Source organism: Ipomoea triloba, chromosome 10 (assembly GCF_003576645.1).
Source record: "Ipomoea triloba cultivar NCNSP0323 chromosome 10, ASM357664v1".
Classification (NCBI taxonomy): Eukaryota; Viridiplantae; Streptophyta; class Magnoliopsida; order Solanales; family Convolvulaceae; genus Ipomoea; species Ipomoea triloba.
Window position 1 is genome coordinate 9,518,681 of NC_044925.1, and position 16,035 is coordinate 9,534,715.

A 16,035-nucleotide genomic window follows, 5' to 3' on the forward strand; every position below is an offset into this window, starting at 1 on the left:
AGAAAAAACTTATTTTGAAAGACTTTTTGCAAAAATAACTCATTAATATGGATACTCCTAGGTATTCTGGAAACACTTTTCTTGTAAATATCAAGCATGCCAAGGCAAGCCTTGATTATTTATATAGACAACTTAGAAATTTTGAACTTGAGATACAAGACCCAATTGCTTTTAGACAACACCCTTACCAAAAAGCTTTGGTAAGATCTATAAGAGCTACTAGAAGCCTTATAACTGAATTTACAGATTGATAAGACTTTCTTATGAACTTTTTCGAAAGAAAATCAAACTTGAAACTTTACCACAAATATTTTACTTCTCAAATGAAACAACACAAACAAGTTTTGAAAAACTTTGACTCTATTCCAAACAAGGAGTTAGATCCTTATTATACACAAACTTTGCTTTATTATACTGAAACAAAAGAAACTGTGAAAGAAATTGAAGATCTTCTTTCAAAAATAATATGCTAAAATGATTTACGCAGAAATGATAGCTACTTTGCAGTTAGAAAACTTAAACTACTTTGAGTTAATAGAAACATTAAAATTTCTTATTAACCATCATAGAGCTCAAACTTTAATATACAGAGAAATAACTACTGATATACCACATGACGACTATTACTATGCTTGTTTACATGAATATAACTTTCACAACTGGATGTACAAAATTTCAGTAAATCTTATGTCAACTCTTATCTGTTAACATGAACTTAAAAGAACTAATAGCTGAACTACAACTAGAACACTTAAATTTAAGCTATTTGGAAGCAATCAAAGAACTTAAATCACAGCTGTATCACCATAGAAACTTTGCAAAAATATACAACTTTATCATAAAAGATTATGATGATTACACAGATGACTTTTATGAAGAACACTTCTTAGAATTCCACTACCATTCTTATATGGTAAAAAGGATAGAAAAAATATTTTCTATTATCACTTGTTAATGGAAGACTTAAACAACAAAATCCAATACTTAAAAACTTCTTTTGATAAAATAGAAGAAAGAATAAAAAACTTAACTTTACAAGTAAACACTATGATAGAAAAAATAGACTTAATACTTAAAGGAAAACAACCACAACAAACTCCAAAAGAGTTTGATAACTTAAACAAAACAATAGACCAACTTTCCCAGAAGTTTTCACAAATTAAAGTGTCAACAGAAACTAGGCAACTTACAAAAAAGAAACAAACAAACTTCTTAGTATATAATCTTAAAGATTATAAAGAAGAACTAAATAAGAAATGAGACCCTTTACTGGAACATCAAGAACTATTTCTGAAGAACCGAGTTCTTCCAGAACCACAACTTTAGACCAAACTACTAGTTCCACATGGGTAGGAAGACTTTTTAGACCTAATCAGAGTAGAAATACTCAGATTATAGAACAAATTGTTAATATTGACAGAGATACTGAGGTAATGTCAAATGACTTCATCAATACTTTGAGACCTTCTACTTTGTACAGAACTGGATTTATGCAGAATGACTCTAGTTTAATCAAAACTCATAGATCAGAAATGCTCGAAATTCCAGACGGAAGAGCAGAAACTTTTAGCTTAATGACTGAAGAGAGTATTAAGCAACTTAAACTTAAAAAGATGAATTACGTTCATCTTGGAATGATAACTGTTGTGATCAAAGGATTGATCAGAAAAGAGTACGGAGCTAAAGTACTCATAACTGCTTTAGATACTAGAATTCAAGATTCAACTCAGGCTCAAATGATTGGAGCAATTGAGGTAGACATGAACAATAATGTAGGAGTACATTATTTACTTCCTGATTACACTATAGCTTTAAAAGACATTCACAAATTCCTTTTCCAAATCCAAACTAAAGGATTCGGAAACTTTCAAGGAGCAAACTTGTCAGTAGATATAATTTTCATTGGAAAATTGTCTACCCAAGTCTGTCCTAAATACAAAATCAAAATTGACAGTATTGTCAAAACTATTGAGTCCAAGGGGATAAAATTCTTTGGACCAAAACCAATCTCATCTTCTCTTTTAGCTGGAGAAGAGTGGAAGATTGAAACTTTTGTAACTAAACCTGAAACTTTAAAACCTACTGAAATAACATCTTACTCAGAAGGAAAAAATGGACCTCTATGCCTAAGATTTGGAAACTATGAAGCTTCTGATCAAAAGGATCTAGAAGAAGAAAACTAATGGATTTAACAGAAGAACAAATCCAACAAAAGATTAAACATAGTGAACACTTAATGAACTTACTTAATGAAGAACTAGAAAATAAAGTAGACACAAACATAATTGAAAAACTAAACCAAAACTTAGCAAAAAAAGATATACTTCACCAATATCTGATGGATATTGAACAATTCAAAAAAGATTTTGTTGAAGAAACAAAATCAGAAACTGAACCAATGTCTGTCAAAAACTTTGCAGATATTGAAACAATAAACTCTAGACAAAATGAAGCAACTGCTTCATCACATCCTGCTACTTCTTATCCCAGAACTAATCCTGAACAAATGAGCTATAATTTGGGACATCCTCCCAGAAGAGCTGTAACTATTTATGACCAAAATAATCCTAACAGAAGAACTTTAGGAAAACAAATGCCTCATGAAGTACAAATACTCAGTAATGAACCAACTATACTTAACATAACTAGGGTTCATCCACAACTTTTCGATAACTATATTGAACAATGGACTGCACTTATAATAAGAGACTTTGAATCAAAACACCCTTACGTCAATGACGGAGAAGAAATGATTAAAATAGCTGAAAACTATTTAGGCGGAACTGCTAGAGCAGCATGGGAAGCCTTTAAAATAAAATTTCCTGATAAGCTTGCAGAATTAGCAATGCAAGGAAATAGTATACACAACTTTGCTTACCAAATACACACACTTCTTACTGGAAGAGAAGCAAACACTGGCTTAACTATAAGACAAGCTGAAGCCATGAGAGATCTAGAACAAATCCAATTGTATGATTGGCATAAAGTTATAGATTTCTTAATAGACTTTTTATCACTAGCCTGCACCTCTGGAAACTATTTCTCTAAAGACTTAGGAGAAAGACTTTTTTCAAAATTACCTGGACCTTTAGGAAAAGAAATCCATGATTCCTGGAATTTAATACCTAAAGAAGAACTTTTTGATAACATGGGAACCAGAATTCAACATGTTATTAGTGAACTTAAGACTAGATGTACTTATATACAGATCCAGAGAGACTTAAAACAAAAGAATGTAGGTTTTTGTAAAAATATCTACACTCCACAACAATATGGGAGACATCCTGATGATCCAACTCCCAGAAGACAACCTGCGAAACCTAAAAGAAACTATGTAAAAAGAAAATACATAAGAAAATCAACTGCTAAAAAACCTTATCTCAATAAAGATAAGCATGTTACTAAGTACAATCCAAACAAAAACTACAAGAAAACAATAACTTGCTATGCTTGTCAAAAACCTGGACACTTATCCTCTGTTTGTCCAAACAGAAATAACTTATTTAATGAAGAAGCAAACTTAGTAAACACCATTAATGAAGATATACTTGAAATTACTTCTGATATTTCAGATACTTCAGAAATTTGGAGTATATGTTCTTTGGAAGGATTTGAAACCAAAGAGGTTGAAATTCCTGAAGAAGAAGACTCACTTAATATCCTTATGGATAGACTAAATAATTGGAACTATGGAATGTAAACATTCCTGGAAACATAGGTCAGGTAGCGACAACATTTGTTGTCATATCTGCAAATGGTATCCAGCCTTCGACAGAAGATGGAAATGCCAAACTTGTCTTAAACAAATTTGTAATAACTGTATTACAAAAAACTTCAACATACCTATCCCAGAAAATACTACACTTAATAATACTCAATGGGAAAACTTAAAGATAAGAACTTTGGAAAACCAAGTAATTACTTTAGAAAACAAAATGGCTAAAATCGAAGAAAAACTTGAAAAAATACTTGAACTCTTAGAAAAAAGAAAACAAGTAATAACTGAAACTGATCTCAAAATAACTGAGATAACTACTGAAGAACAAAACATAATTAATACTCAAACTGAAAAAACTTGTAGCACAAATATACCTTTGGTATGTAATAATACAAGAATAACCCAAGTAATTATTCCATCCAAACTTTCAATACATGGAATAGATTTACTTGTACCAATACTTGTTGATACTGGAGCTACTTCTTCAACGATTGATTCTGGAATATTACCAGAAACAATTAAACAAAAAACTGTTAAAGTTACTCCTGTTAAATCTACTCAATTTGATGGTACTCAAGTATCCATAGATACTCAACTTAAAAATATACAAGCCAAATTTCAAACCAACTGCAATACTTGGTCAGAATCTTTTTATTGGCCAAAACTTTGGGTAAGAACACTTAAAAACCATAATGTTCCTGTAATTATGGGATTAGATTTCATACTTTATAATAATGGTCAAATGACCATTAACAAAGACTATTTAACTATTAGTAGGAATTGTTTCCAAATTCCTATTATTTCAAACTTCCCTGCTAAGATCTTTGAAACTAAAATATTAGACTCTTGTAAATGCAGTAACAATAAAGATTGTAACTGTATAAATACTGAAGAATTACAAGATTTTCCAGAACATCTAGAGAATCTTGAGGGAATTGAATTAAACTTACATTTAGTAGAAACTACTAACTTCAAAAAAGAATTAAGAGAAAATGACTTAGAAAACTTAGTTAAAAGACTTGAAAAAATGGAAATTATAGGAGAGAATCCTGTAAAATTCTGGGAAAAGAACAAAACTGAATGTAAACTTGAAATCATTAACCCAGACATAACTATTAAATCCCAAAACTTTAAATATGGACCTTGGGAACAAGATGAGTTTAAAATGCACATCGACCAACTTTTAAAACTTGGTATTATAGCAAGATCAACTTCTAGACACAGAACTCCTGCTTTTATTGTCCAGAAAGAAGCAGAAAAGAAACGTGGTCAATCCAGAATGGTATTCGACTACAGGAGACTTAATGACAACACTTATGAAGATGGGTATTGCATCCCTGACAAAGATACTTTGATTAACAAAATACAAAATAGAAACTGGTTTTCAAAATTTGACTTGAAATCTGGATTTTGGCAAATTAAAATGCATCCAGAGAGTATAGAATGGACAGCCTTTTCATGTCCATTAGGACTTTTTGAATGGAAAGTAATGCCATTTGGACTTAAAAACGCTCCTCAAAAATTCCAAAGAATGATGGATGAATTTTTTAAGGATTGCTATGACTTTACTTGCATCTATATAGATGACATACTTGTTTTTTCAAAAACTAAAGAAGAGCATAGAGCTCATCTTTACACTATCTTTACTATTTTTGAAAAATATGGACTTATTGTTTCAAAAAAGAAAATGGAACTTTGCAAAAACCATATTTCTTTTTTAGGAGCTGAGATAGGAGAAGGCACTATTAAACTACAACCACATATTTCTAGGAAAATACTTGAATTCCCAGATAAACTTGAAAACTTAAAACAATTACAATCCTTTCTAGGATTAGTAAATTACACTAGACCTTATTTTAAAGATCTTGCAAAACTCACTACACCACTTTATAATAAATCACAAACTAAAGGATATAGAAACTTTAATGACCAAGACATTAAAATTGTTCAACAAATAAAAGAAAAAATCCAACAACTTGAACCCATGGCTTTGCCATTAGATTCAGACTACTTAATAGTACAAACTGATGGAAGTAAAGATGGATGGGGAGGAATACTTATTAAGAAACCAACTGAATACTCTCCTAAATCTACTGAAAAACTCTGTAGATACACTTCTGGTGTATTTAGGGAAAAAGGATACTTAACTTCTATGGATTATGAACTACTTGCTATTATTTATGTCCTAGAAAAATTTGCACTTTTTATACTTTCAAGAAAATTTTTTACTATAAGGACAGATTGCGAGTCCATAGTAAAATTTGCAGACACTAAAAACGAAAGGAAACTTACTGCAAACAGATGGCTCAAATTCAGAGAATTTGTGCTAACCAGAGGTTTCCATATTAAATGGGAACATACTAAAGGAAAAGATAATAGACTTGCTGATATCCTTTCCAGAAACATTTTAGACTATAAACTTTATGATCCTCCATAAATCATTTTAACAATTTGTCTAAAGTTTTGCAGAACTTTTCTAGACTTTACTATGGAGAAAACTTTCAAGGTGGACAGGTATGAACTTGCTGTTATTCCTGAAAGGAATCAGTTCAAAACTCCACTTCGTGAGAAACTTACTGAAGAAGAGCAATGCTTGGTTGACAATATTTGGAGCTTGTCAACTATAGCCCAATCCTCCGGAAGGAAGGCTACTTGCGTAAACTACTTAATTCAACTTTTGGTCTCTGGAAGGCATAAGACCAAGAAACCATTTACTTGTTATGCACTTTATACTGGTAAGAATGCTGGTTTATACTTAACTTGGGAAGAAATGATCACTGAACTTGAGGAACTTAAGAAAGATCTAAAGTCTGGAAATCCTTCTTATAAAGGATATTACAGTATTGAGGAAGCTACTTCTATGCTAACTCAAAGGTTTGGAAATGATTTTGTGGTTTCTGAACAGGTACTTAGGTATAAAGAATACCTAAAACACTTGGATCAGTTCTCTGATCAGGAACTTCTGAAAAACTTAGAAACTGGAGCTTCCAGCTCAATGAAACTTCAGAGGTTTGAACCTCAAACTCCCAGAAAGAAACTTGAGAACACTTTCTCAGAAGTGATGAAAACTTCCTTGAAACTTAAGGAAAAGGAGATTCCTTCACTTGGAAAGATCCCAACTCCAGCCGTTTCCCTCAAAACTATCACTTCCCCTTCACTAACCAAAACTCCAGTCTCTCTTGGAGAATGTTCTTTAAAAACTTTTGCTTTACTCCAAGAATGCCTGGCTCAAATCGCCAACTCAGGCATTTCAACTCCTGGAATCTCAATTTCTTGGGATTTCAATTATAACCTTTACAAAACTTGTTCTTTACTTTTTCCAGATTGTCCAGAAAACCAACAGTCTGATGATTTCGAATGCCTTTGTAAACTTGAGTTTGCCATTAGAAGAGCTAGACTTCTTATTCCTGGGTTTAAACCTTTTAAATTTCAGGATTATCCAGTTAACTTTTCTACACTTTTAAAACATGGATTGGTTAAGTCAGCCAATATTTCCCCACTCCATGAATTTTCTGGAATACTTCCAGAAATGCTGGCAGAAACTTTTGAAACTATTATCCCTGAATTTCCCAAAAAATTCAGATTGGATTTCACTTCCCTTTACCCAGACTTCAAAGAAAATAAACCTGCATATCATTTACTAGAAGTGAACTTCCATAAGGTGGATGATGAATACAAGGACTTCGAACCAGAACACCAACATCCCAAGGCCTTGAAACTGGAAGAAACAATGGAAATACAACTTGACCAGGCCAGAGCCAAGATACTTGCTGAAAACTTCAACTGGACAAAATACAGATTTGCCAACAAAAACATACTTAGAGAAGATTCCCAAGGGAAAATCTACTGTGATCCAAGCATCGGATCAAGATACTTTTTTCCATTTGAAGTCACTCACTCCAATCCAAGACTTGTCAACTCCTACAAGAGAAGGATCAGGAGAGTACTGCCAAGAACTTTGTCTTCTTCCGAATCAGAAGATATGAATATAACTTGAGAAGACATCACTACTTTACTTTGGCTAAGATAAGGGGGCCTGTCCCTTTCAACTTTTCTTTAACTGTACTACTTTTGCTGTACACTTTTTGACTATGGGGTAAGGAGATAAGATTCCTTATCTTTCTGTCACTTCGACCGAAGATATGAGATAAGATTACATCTTATCTTCGGTATGTCAATAATGTAATTAGTAGACAGCTGTAAAGGTAGTTCTAGGTTCTTCTTCTTCCTTCTATATAAGGAGAAGCTTGTACATTTGTAAAAAACACACGAAAAATACCAGCAAATATCAATGAAAAACTCTTTTCAGAAAACACTTCACTTCTAAAAACTTTCTTCTTTTCTCTGCAAACCAGATTGCTACTAAGAGGTAATATTACTTAAACCAGATCTCTTTACTTTGTGTTTGTTCTTATTATTATGCTTTATTGTTCTTATTGTTCATATTTAAAAGACGTAAATCCTGCTTGAGCCGAAGCAACCTGTGTAGTCTAAGTTTATATGTCAGGTAGAGAAAGTACCCAGGTGGGGAAAAGAGAAACCTGAGTCTGAATACTTAGATGTTGTTAAGGTTGTAGACGGAGGGTCATGGGATCCTTTGGTTAGTAGGTTAGGGATGATAAGGTGAAAATAAAAAGAACAAATCTGATAATAAAGCAATAAAAGTAAGAACAAACATAAACTAAAAAGATCTAGATAAGTAATAAAACTCTTAGTACAGCAACCTGTGATGCAAGAGAGAAGAAGAATCTTCAAACCAGAAGGTTTTTATAAAACTTAAACTTCTTAAAAAACTTATTTATCATCATGGATAAAAAACTTATTCAACAATACTTTGGAAGTACTAAAAACTTTTTAACTGAGAAGATACATCAGGAAACTGATGAAATCCATACTTTTTATCAAGACCCAAATTCAGAAACATACTTTGACTACAACATCACTGTACCAAATCATAACTTAATTAAACAAGGATTAGACAAAACTTTCCCTACAGAAATCTCAAATACTATACTTTCAAAGTTAGAATTTCAAACCTTCCAAGAAACCTTATGTCTAGATTCAATTACAGAATCTACTGGTCAACTTTTTGAAAAACACGAACTAGAACTTAAACTCAAAGAATTATCCCACTTTGTAATTACTTCAAATCACATATCAGACTTCAGAGGTTTCCTTAGACCTTTTGAGGTAAACGCCACTTACCACCTTGGTAACAAACTCCAAATTTTCAACTTTCCCACTTATAATAATCATCATGAGACTGATGATTGGGATAGGAGACACTGGAATTATTCCAGTGGACCAGAGACAGACTAAAACTTTATAAACCTTTACTAAAGGCATACTCCACTCCTGCGGGAGCATACCCCCCCCCCACTTGGTATCAGAGCTTTTACGATTTCTGAGACACAAAATGGAATATACTTATTTTGATACCTTTATTGTCATGAAAAGACAATATAAAGAAGTCATAAGACAACTTAAGATATACAGACCTCTTGTTGAAGAAAATCCAAACTTTAGCAAGAAAAACCTTTATGATAGACACTGTTATTATGCTTACAAACATTTACTTAAAGAAAAAACTTATTTTGAAAGACTTTTTGCAAAAATAACTCATTAATATGGATACTCCTAGGTATTCTGGAAACACTTTTCTTGTAAATATCAAGCATGCCAAGGCAAGCCTTGATTATTTATATAGACAACTTAGAAATTTTGAACTTGAGATACAAGACCCAATTGCTTTTAGACAACACCCTTACCAAAAAGCTTTGGTAAGATCTATAAGAGCTACTAGAAGCCTTATAACTGAATTTACAGATTGATAAAACTTTTTTATGAACTTTTTCGAAAGAAAATCAAACTTGAAACTTTACCACAAATATTTTACTTCTCAAATGAAACAACACAAACAAGTTCTGAAAAACTTTGACTCTATTCCAAACAAGGAGTTAGATCCTTATTATACACAAACTTTACTTTATTATACTGAGACAAAAGAAACTGTGAAAGAAATTGAAGATCTTCTTTCAAAAATAATATGCTAAAATGCTTTACGCAGAAATGATAGCTACTTTGCAGTTAGAAAACTTAAACTACTTTGAGTTAATAGAAACATTAAAATTTCTTATTAACCATCATAGAGCTCAAACTTTAATATACAAAGAAATAACCACTGATATACCACATGATGACTACTACTATACTTGTTTACATGAATATAACTTCCACAACTGGATGTATAACATGTCAGTAAGCCTTATGTCAACTCTTATCTGTTAATATGAGTTTAAGAGAAATAATAGCAGAACTGCAACTAGGACACTTAAACTTAAGTTATCCTGAAGCAATCAAAGAACTTAAATCACAGCTGTATCACCATAGAAACTTTGCAAAAATATACAACTTTATCATAAAAGATTATGATGATTGTATATATCTATATATATATATACATATATATGTATATATATATATGTATGTGTGTATGTATATATCTATATATATATATACACACACACGTATATATATATACATATATATATATATATGTATATATATATATATAAACATATATATATACATATGTATATATACGTGTATGTTTATATATATATATATATATATATACATACGTGTATATATATATACACATACGTGTATATATATATATATATATATACATATATATATATATATATATACATACGTGTATATATATATACACATACGTGTATATATATATATATATATATATACATATATGTATATTTATGTACATATATATAAATATGTATACATATATATATATGCACATATATATGCACATATATATATACATATATATATATGTACATATATATATGTACATATATATATGTACATATATATATGTACATATATATATATACATATACATATATAGATACATACATACATATATTTATATATATACATATATAGATACATATATACATATGTATGTATATATGTATATGTATGTGTGTATGTATGTATGTATATATCTATATGTGTATATATATATATATGTGTAGATATATATGTATATATATATATATATATATATATATATATATATATATATATANTATATATATATATATATATATATATATATATATATATATATATATATATATATATATATATATATATATATATATATATATATATATATATAGATATATATGTATATATGTATATGTATATATATAGGTATATATCTATATTTATATATATATGTACATATATATATACATATATATGTATATTGTAACACCCCGAAAATTCGTTCAAGCCTTACTACCGATAATTAATTCCTTGGGTAATTTAATTAATTCCAATTGGGCTAATTCTTTCAATTTGATATATATATATATGTATATTCCTTGAGCCTAATTTAATTATTCTAATCAAGAGCCCAACTAATTGAATTTATTCTTGTAAGGGATTTTATTCAATTTGGATCCTTACAATCTTTGCAATTAAATATTCCTACAAGCCCAATTTCTTGATCATATATTATATAATATATATGTAATGTTCCTAAGACATTTTATGGGCTTCCTTATTCTAATTCTTATAATTAATTGTAAGGGGTGAATTCATTTAGCCCAACTTACTAGTCTTGGACATATATTTAATTCTTGTAAGCCATTATAATATGTACTTAAGCCCATCTCATATTAAAGTCTTACACCCTAAATATTGTATGTATTCTTAGTATATATTTTGATGATCAAAATACCCTAAAAGCTTTCACTCCTCTTCCTCCCTCCCTACACTCTCACGCCATTTTCACCATTCTTGTATCCAAAAATTGATCTTCATTTCCCTACAAGTTTCCAAGTCAAGGTTGCTCTTTTATGCTTGTCTAGGAGTGGGTAAGTGCATCTAGCCTAGAATCTACCTTGCATTTTGTGGTTTGGTTAGTCTTTTGCATATTCTTATAAATGTTCTTTTGGGGTTCTTTGGGTAAAAGATGATCATCAAGAAGGTGGGGCTTTGTGAGCTTGCTTGAGGCTTGTTGGATTAGGAAAAAGCTCTTTGAGGTAACCACTATGTCCATCAAAATCTATTTTATTCACTCCTATTCTATATGATGTTCTTGGTGTTGGAAATCCTGAAAATTCCTTGTGATTAGCCTATTTTGTTGAATCTATTTGTTGGATTTCATCTTGATCTTTTGATTAGTGTTGTATGATCATTGATGGTTTGGATTTCCATGTTTTTGGCCTCTAAATTGGATGAAATGTTGATGTATTGGGTCTGAATATACTCTCTGGAAATATTATTTTCGTGTCTGCTTTGCATTCTGGAACTAGGAGTTGAAGTTGACCTTGCGGAGGTCCTCGGCGGCACAATGNATCGTTTGATTAGTGTTGTATGATCATTGATGGTTTGGATTTCCATGTTTTTGGCCTCTAAATTGGATGAAATATTGATGTATTGGGTCTGATTATACTCTCTGGAAATATGATTTTTCGTGTCTGCTGTTGAATTCTGGAACTGGGAGTTGAAGTTGACCTTGCGGAGGTCCTCGGCGGCACAATGTAACCCGCCGGGGAGTTCCGCAAGGCCAAGGCGGTAGGGTTGGCCGGATGATGGTGGTCCGTTGAGGCAGTCCGCCTCCTTCCTGCGGAGGAGTGCGGCGGAGGACGGTGTTCCGTCAGGGTGTTCCGCAAGTACTCTGGGAATCTGCTCCCAGAGGCTGTTTCTGTGATGTTGTCGTCTGTTGTTTCTCCTTTGTTTCTGATTATTGTTGGATTGTTTGGTGGAGTATTTTGCCATGTCCTTGGAGTATTTATCCATGCCTTTCATTGGGTATTTATTACCTTGTCTTGGAGATTTATTCATGTCTTTAGTTTCCCTTTTTGTACTCTTGGTCTATTGATTCTTGATATTCATTTACCTGGGAGTTTGTTTGTGTTCATAGATGAGATGAACACTTNTTACCTGGGAGTTTGTTTGTGTTCATAGATGAGATGAGCACTTGGTTTGGTTGTTTTGGGATGATGTTGGAGTGTGAGAATGAGATGTTGGTTTGTTGGTATCATTGGAGTTTTTGGGTGGACTAGTTGTGCTATTATTGTTTGTATTCGGGTTCATTACCCCTGTGATTGGGTTCATTACCCCCGTGATTGGGTCGATGACCCCTGTGATTGGACTTAGGTCCCTGTGATTGGACTACGGTCCCTGTGATTGGGCTCATTACCCCGTGATTGGGTTCATTACCCCCGTGATTGGGTCGATTCACCCCTGTGATTGGACTTCGGTCCCTGTGATTGGGTTTTTACCCCTGTGTACTTGGCTTTTGTTTGGGGCCGGGTTCGATATGATGATTGGTGTGAGGTTTGGTGGTTGGTGTTGGGATTTTCTTTCGGTTCTTTAGTTGTGAGTCCTTGTTTACTCAGTTGATATCTCGTTGTTCTCGATTATGATTGATTGTTCCTTATACTCGTGTTCAGTTGGTATCTTGGTCATGACTCGTTGTTGTCTTATGCTTTCCTCGTTGTGCTTTGGCTTTATTCGAATGAGTTTTGGTTATGCTTCGTTCAGCTTATTATTGTTGAGTATCCGTTTTGAACTATCGAACAGTCTGTTGGTGTTTATATTCTATATGGGTGTGTAAACCTATTTATAAGCTTATGTATATCTATATCTCCTTGCGGGTGTGAATGGTGGTTGCTTAGCATTCTTTTGCTAATGGTTCTTTGCGTGTTTTCCAGGTCTGGAGTAGTCTGAGCGCGAGCGCGTTAGATGCTTATCTATGAGGACGCTTAGACTAGTTTGATGATGTTTAGACTTTGGTTGTTGGGCCTGTGTGCCTTTGAGATATTATTATACTCTTGATTAGTGGTTTGGGTACTTTTGATGATTGTGGATTATGACTTGAGGATTTTATTTCGGTTTATATATATGACAGTTTAGTTCGTTCTTATGTTTAGCCTGTGCATCTAGGCTGTGTTTATACCTAGATATGGCATGACGCCCCTTAGGTTTTAAATTCGCTTCCGCTACGTTTGGTTTGTTGGTTGAGATAGGCAGCTGTTGTGCTAAGTTTTATCTATCTCAGCCTGTGTGAGGTTGGGGTGTCACATATATGTATACATGTATATATATATATAAATATAGATATATACCTATATATATACATATACATATATACATATATATCTATATGTATGTACATATATACATATATATGTATATATCTATATGTACATATCTATGTACATATATATATATATATGTATATATGTACATACATATATATATATATGTATATATACATATATATGTATATGTATATGTATATGTACATATACATATACATATACATATATATGTATATATATGTATATGTATATGTACATATACATATACATATACATATATATATATGTACATATATATGTATATGTATGTACATATATACATATATATGTATATGTATACATATATATGTACATATATATATATATATATCTATGTACATATATATATATAGATATATATATATATATATATACACACACATACAGTAAACATAACTATGCTTAGTAAACTCAGAAAAATTTGCCACAAAATTATAAACTCACAGTCATGTGTTCTTCTACATTCAGCATTTTTTTTTGTGTAACAAACATTTCCCCATATTCTCAAATGCACCAAACTGCAGTTCTAACAAAAACAAAATGAAACAGGTTTTCTGCGTGTTTGAGGAGATTATTTGGCAAAGAGATTTATCGTTGAGATATTGAATTTCCAGAAAAAAAAAAAAGAGTATTGAGATTCAATATTAGTCATGAAATGTTGTTCACTGGTTGCTCACTTGCTTTAGTACTGCTAACTTGAAAAGGATCAGAAACCTTATGCTGAAAGAGTAGCTCCATTACAATGTTTAGATGTTGGACAACTTTTATTTGATCATGACGTGCATACCAAGTATTCAAGTAATAGTGCAATTGATCAAGTAATTATCTTCACAAGGGACTATAGTATACTGTGCTAGAGTTAAGTGTCAGAATATGAGCAAAAGTAATGTTTAATTTCATATTTTAGTTTTTTAAACATTTTTTTGATTTAGGCTTCCTTCCTCAGACCTCCTCACTCCATCAAACATATCTGAATGAATGTAAAATTGCTGATATAACAATTTTATGTGCAGAATCCTAGTATGGTGTGGCATAGTATAATGGAAGCAGGTAGCAAATGCAAGGAAAAGGCAAAAAATGCGAAATGCTTATTAAGCTAGCTTGCACCTATTGAAAAGCACTAAGTTTTCAAATTGACATTACCAAAGCATAATCAATTTACTCCCTCAAATTACTTGGTGATACCTATTGAAAACAAAATTGACATTTCAAAAATAACTATTGTAAAACAAAAACAAGGCTTCTATCTCTTGTTTTACAATAGTTATGTTTGTTTCATTACAAAGTATGTTTTAGTGACTTATATTGAATTGAGTCTTCTTGTGAGTTTTAAAGGATTTTCCACCCTTTTCTTCTCCTGTTTCCAGATCTCTTTGCTTGAGATATGATTGCTTTGAAGCTAGGATATAATTTTGGAGGTTATATCATTTGGGTTTTAGACAGAAATTGATATATACTTTCTAGGTAGCATGAGCAAAAATTCAAAGATTTTGAATTTTGAAGAGGAAAAACTAATTTATTTAATGCGTTTTAATCAAAACTTTCTTTTCAACACACTTGAAAAGCTAGTTTTGTATAACATTATGAAAATTTTGAAATCCACATTAGTAAAGCTTTGGATCTGTTACATGATTTAGAGTCCATTATACTTGATACATTTTTACCAATTCCTTTGTTAAAAATAACTTTGCTGTGAAAATTAGTTAACCAAATGTTATTTGGAAACATAACAACTAAATTTTATGAAAAAATATTTCAACCATTTAGTTAAATTCTTAAAAAAAATATATTTTTAATCTCTAATATACCTTTATTACATACAAATAATATAAAGAGTAATAAAGGACAAAAAAAATAATTGTATAAAATTTACAAATCCCACTTTTTAATAAATTTGTTTACTCCAGTTTTCTACTATCTATTTTCTAATTTTTCAATTTTCATTCTCTATTTTTTTTTTGGATAACAGTCAAATAGACCCTTCAACTATAGGCCAAAGTGTAATTAGCCTTTAGAATAAGAAAAGCTCTAATTAGACACTTCATCTCTTCCTGTTTATGCAATTTAGCCAATAACTTCTTAAATTTGTGCAATTAACTCATTTTGCAAGTAAACTCAAGGTAATAGCATGTA